This window comes from Opisthocomus hoazin, chromosome W, assembly GCF_030867145.1.
Source record: "Opisthocomus hoazin isolate bOpiHoa1 chromosome W, bOpiHoa1.hap1, whole genome shotgun sequence".
NCBI classification, from domain to species: domain Eukaryota; kingdom Metazoa; phylum Chordata; class Aves; order Opisthocomiformes; family Opisthocomidae; genus Opisthocomus; species Opisthocomus hoazin.
The window spans coordinates 21,152,980-21,158,979 of record NC_134453.1 but is presented as its reverse complement, the minus strand read 5'-3'; positions in this window follow the sequence as shown (position 1 = coordinate 21,158,979).

Sequence of the window (6,000 nt, the reverse complement as noted above, 5' to 3'; positions counted from 1 at the left end):
AGCCCTGCCTGACATTAGGAAAAATTTAAACAAAACTACGGCCATGAAGAGCTTTTCAACACTTCAGCTGTTTGAGGTGCTTAAGGACAGCCGCACATGGAAACAAACTGTATCTAAGAGATGAAAATAAATACCCGGAACCAAAGCAGAGGCTAATGCTGTCTCAGAGCACCCACATAATGTGTTCCCCGCAGCAAACATTATCAACAACAACAAGCACTTATGTTCTCTGCCAGCAAACTTTTGGCTAACTCTCTGCCCAAAAATCCAGCCTACCTTAGCATTTAACTAACACAGTGAGTATTTATTAGTACCAAGCATGCATCTCCAAGTAACAGTTTTTATTTTGCTTATATGCAAGCTTAAACTCCCCTAAAGACTCTGTATATTATACAACTAGTTGAAAGGAAAATGGGATAGAAGCTTAGAAGTTAATTTTCAGGCTTCTGAATGTTTTAGACCGCCAATATCAGCAGGGAATTGAATAAGCATCAGGCATCCAAAAGTCAGAGAATAAACTCACTTGGCCTAGAATCTCAATGCAGGATGTGAAGAACTGCCTTGTGGGAGGATTGCGCTGACTTTCATCACACACATGTTCCACTAACGTAAAAAACCAAACTAATTCCAACTTTCTTAATTGCAGGCATAGGCTGCACCTTGTAGATATTTATTAAGGCCCTGAAAAAAAAAAAAAGTAGATTAAATTTAGGTATGGAAAATAATCTGTGACAATAAATAAAGATTTCTTGTAATATATAGCTGTGAGATGGGTATTTGTGGTTTGATAAGCAAGAACAGGTTCACAGAATCACAGCATGGTTGAGGCTGGGAGGGACCTGTGAAGGACACCTGGACCAACCCCCCTGCTCGAGCAGAGCCACCTACAGCTAGTTGCCCAGGAGTATGTCCAGATGGTTTTTGAGTATCTCCAAGGATGCAGACCCCACAGTCTCTCTGGGCAGCCTTTGTCACCCCTCACAGTAAAAAACTCTTTCCTGATGTTCAGAAGGAACCTCCTGTGTCTCAGTTTGTGCCCATTGCCTCTTGTCATGTCACTGGCTACCCTTGAAAAGAGCCTGGCTCCATCTTTCTTTGCACCTTCCCTTCACGTATTTCTATACATTGATGAGAAACCCCTCAAGCCTTCTCATATCCAGGCTGAACAGTCCCAGGTTTAGCTCAAGTAATTTTGCCGCCTGAAACTGGTATCTCCAAACCTTAGAAAGTCTCAATAATCAGAGTCAGAAAGTGATCATCAAAAGATTTCTCACAGCATAGTTCAAACAGATTATTTCTCCCTCAAATCATGTGTTCATCATGTTCTTAGGCCATCTCAGCTACATTTGTACTGCAAGAAAACTTACCTCATTTTATGTAACAGGCTCAGCAATAAAAGAATGTAAGCAGAATCAATCTTTTCTTATGCCAAGTAAATGCTGTACTGAGCTCAAACCTCAATCTTCACTGAGTCTGAATTAAAACATCTGAAGAACATGCAATTCCACAGATGTAAATCCCAAGAACTAGCTCATCCATAGAATTTTTCAGATTAATGATTGTCCTGAGTTCGGCCAGGACAGGGTTAATTTTCACCGGAATCCAGGAAGGGGCACAGCCGGGCGGGCTGACCCCACCTGGCCAAACAGAGCAGGGTATTCCATACCATGTGCCGTCATGCTGGGTTCCGGTGGGGGGGAGCTGGGGTCGAGAACTCACTCGCTGCTCGGGAGCGCGCGGTGCCAGTCCGGTCCGGGAGAGCGGCTCTCTGGGTTGTGCGGTTTGTGTTGTGTTGTCTCCTCATCTGTATCGTTGTTGTTGCTGTTCCCTTTGTTTGCTGTTCTGTTAAACTGCCCTTATCCCGACCCACCAGTTTCTGCCTGTTTCTTTCCATTCTCCTCCGCACCCCGGCGGGGGGAGGGGCAGCCGCGTGGCGCTTTTGTTGCTGGCTGCAGCCAAACCATAACAATGATCAAGAATGAACATGTAGAAATAGTAACCAAATATTTTCACTTGTACAGTGAGTAGACTGTGTAGGAAACCAACAACACTAAAACAATCCCAGCAGAAATCTAGAATATTTAGAAGAATGGTGTTGCAAAACTGGACCTCTGGGATGAACTTTAAAAGGTCTTCAAGAGGAAGAGGGCCTTGGACTATCCATTTATTCATCCCGCCCAAAAAAGAGGTATTATATAGTCCTCTTCCACTGCACAATTTTGTTTCACATATTGAAAAGCTACTTCAAATCATCACTCATTATTAAAGAATTGTGTCCTGCACTAGAACAGGGAAAAATCTACAGAGAGAGAGATTAAAAACACATAGTTTAGCCTATGGCTGACACAGCTGTGGCACAAGTTTGCCACTTCCTAAAGTTTAACACAGCATTCCTGTCATCACTCAGCATGCTTTTGCAGGGTTAGAAGGGCTACTCTAATACACCGTACAATAAATCAAAGTAGAAAACAATACCGTGTGCCCTGTGGGGGCTGAATGACCAGCAGTTAGCTCTTCAGATAATACACAGAGTTCTTCCTTTAGAGGTCTGCATCGCAAACATACAGGTCTCTGGATTCCAGCTCTGTTGTTGACCCAAGCTGATAATCATTACAAAACCCTCACAAACAGGTTCTACATTTTAACTCTAATACGCAGAAAAAGAAATATGAAACATCACTACCTAAAACAGTGTCTGAACAACCTACATTATAAAATTTTCCACATGTACTGCTGCTTCCACAACACCCAGAGGAGGTGGCATCGTAGATTCTGCCTACAGTTGTCTCACTTCTTTACACAAAGCATGAAGCTGCTGGCTCACTGCTTCATTTTTATGCTTCCCTTCAAACTAAATGACAAAAAGACACATATTCATTTCAGAATAATATCTTTTGCTAAAATTCTTGAGTGTTGCACCTATTTGTAAAAATGAAGAAGAACCCAGTAAAAGAACTCTAAATATAGATGGTTTTCCCCCAGGAGTTTTGATCAGATTTAGTACATCGTGCCCAAGCACACATCCTTGGAGACCACCAATGAGAAAGAGGCACCTTGGACCCTGGGGACCCACAAAAGCAGGACTCCGCTCCAGCCTCCACCCTCCAGCATCACAAAAAAAAAAAAACAACAAATACGAGGCTTTAATAACCACAGATACCCAGGAGCAAGGTCTGCAAGAGGAATCTATGCCAGCAGCACACAGTGGGCACCGTAAAAAGAAACGATGGGTGCTCATGGTGGGTGACTCCCTGTTAAGGGGCACTGAGGCGCCCATCTGCCAACCTGACAGGGAGGCACATGAGGTGTGCTGCCTTCCGGGAGCTAAGGTCCGAGATGTGGCCGAGAGGGTGCCACAACTTGTAAAGAGCACAGACTACTATCCACTGTTACTCTTTCACATAGGCACAAATGACACTGCAAGTCAGAATGCTGCCAGAATTAAGGAAGATTTCAAAGCCCTGGGGGTGCAAGCAAAAAGCTTTGGTGCCCGAGTTGTCTTCTCCTCCATTTTACCAGTTGGAGGAAGGGAATCAGCTAGAAACAGGTGCAATATGGGTATCAACTCCTGGCTTCATGGCTGGAGCCACCATGAGGGTTTTGGTTTTTATGACAATGGGACATTCTTCAATGACTATAACCTGTTAGAGAGGGATGGGACCCACCTGTCTAGAAAAGGCAAGGGGATCTTTGGAAGCAGGCTAGCCAACCTGGTGTGGAGGGCTTTAAACTGAAGGACTTGGGGGGTGGGGGGGCAAAGTCATAATGCTCAAGCCATCCCATCTGGCTGGGGATTAAGAGTGGCTAATCAGAGCAGGGACAAATATTCCTCAGCTGTGTCCCAAGCTGAGAAGCAAAAGACCAACAACTTTAAGGGTGGGCATGGACATGGCAAACCCTCTTGCACCCCTGCAGGGAAACCAGCACGCTCGAGTTCCTGCCTGAAATGTCTGTACACCAATGCATGCAGTATGGGCAATAAGCAGGAAGAATGAGAGATCTGTGTGCTGTCGCAGGGCCACGATCTCATTGCAACTACAGAGACATGATGGGACAGCTTGCATGACTGGAATGCTGTCATGGAAGGCTACATACTCTTTAGGAAAGACAGGCAAAAAGGCGAGGTGGTGGAGTTGCTCTGTATGTGAGGAAGCAACTGGAATGTATCAAGCGCTGCCTGGGGGCAGATGAAGAACAAGTCGAAAGCTTATGGGTTAGAACTAAGGGACAGGCTACTATGGGTGACATTGTTGTGGGTGTGTACTACAGGACACCTGACCAGGAAGAGGAAATTGATGAGGCCTTCTACAGGCAGCTGAAAGCAGCCTCACAGTCACAGGCCCTGGTTCTCATGGGGGACTTCAACCACCCTGAAATCAGCTGGGAAGACCACACAGCCAGGCACATGCAGTCCTGGAGGTTCCTACAGAACATCGATGATAACTTTCTGATGCAAGTGGTGGAGGAACCAACAAGGAAAGGCGCGCTGCTGGACCTTGTATTAACAAACAAGGAGGGACTGGTTGAGGATGTGAAGGCTGGAGGTAGACTCGGCTGCAGTGACTATGAAATGGTGAACTTCAGGATCCTGCGTGGAGGAAGCAGGGCGATAAGAAGGATCAAAACCCTGGACCTCAGGAGGGCTGACTTTGGCCTCTTCAAGGAGCTACTGGGAGGAATCCCGTGGGCCAGGGCTCTCGAAGGCAGGGGGGTCCAGGAGTGCTGGTCACTGTTTAAACATCACTTCCTCCATGCTCAGGATCGGTGCATCCCCCTGAGAAAGAAATCTAGCAAAGGAGGCAGGAGACCCGCATGATGAGCAAGGAGCTTCTAGCAGAGATCAGGTGGAAGAGAAAGGTCCATGGAATATGGAAAGAGGGGCAGGCCACTTGGGAAGAGTACAGGAATGTGGTGAGAGCATGCAGGGATGCAACGAGGAAGGCCAAGGCCCATCTGGAATTGAATCTGGCAAGGGATGTCAAAAACAACAAGAAGGGCTTCTTCAAGTACATCAGCAGCAAACGGAAGACTAGGGATAATGTGGGGCCTCTGCTGAATGAGGCGGGTGTCCTGGTGACGGAGGATGCAGAGAAGGCAGAGTTGCTGAATGCCTTCTTTGCTTCAGTCTTCAGTGCTAAGGCCGGCCCTCAGGAATCCCAGGCCCCGGAGGTAAGAGAAGAAGCCTGTAGAAAGGATGATCTTCCCTTGGTCAAGGAAGACTGTGTGAGACATCACTTAAGCAATCTGGACGTCCACAAATCCATGGGCCCCAACGGAATGCACCCACGAGTGCTGAGGGATCTGGCAGATGTCATTGCTGAGCCACTCTCCATCATCTTTGAAAGGTCCTGGAGGACAGGAGAGGTGCCCGAGGACTGGAGAAAGGCCAATGTCACTCCAATGTTCAAAAAGGGCAAGAAGGAGGATCCAGGGAACTACAGGCCGGTCAGCCTCACCTCCATCCTGGGAAAGATGATGGAGCAGCTCATTCTAGAGATCACCATTAAGCAAGTGCCCGCTATCAATACAGGCTGGGGGATGAAAGGATCGAGAGCAGCCCTGCTGAGAGGGACTTGGGGGTACTGGTGGACGAAAGGCTGGACATGAGCCGGCAATGTGCGCTGGCAGCCCAGAGGGCCAACCGTGTCCTGGGCTGCATAAAGACAAACGTGGCCAGCAGGTCGAGAGAGGTGATTCTGCCCCTCTACTCTGCTCTGGTGACACCTCACCTGGAGTACTGCGTTCAGCTCTGGAGCCCTCAGCACAAGAAGGACATGGAACTGTTGGAGCGGGTCCAAAGGAGGGCTACAAAAATGATCCGAGGGCTGGAGCACCTCTCCTATGAGGACAGGCTGAGAGAGTTGGGCTTGTTCAGCCTGGAGAAGAGAAGGCTGCAGGGAGACCCGATTGCAGCATTTCAGTACTTAAAGGGAGCCTATAGGAAAGATGGGGACAATCTTTTTAGTAGAGACAGCAGTGACAGGACGAGGGGTAATGGTT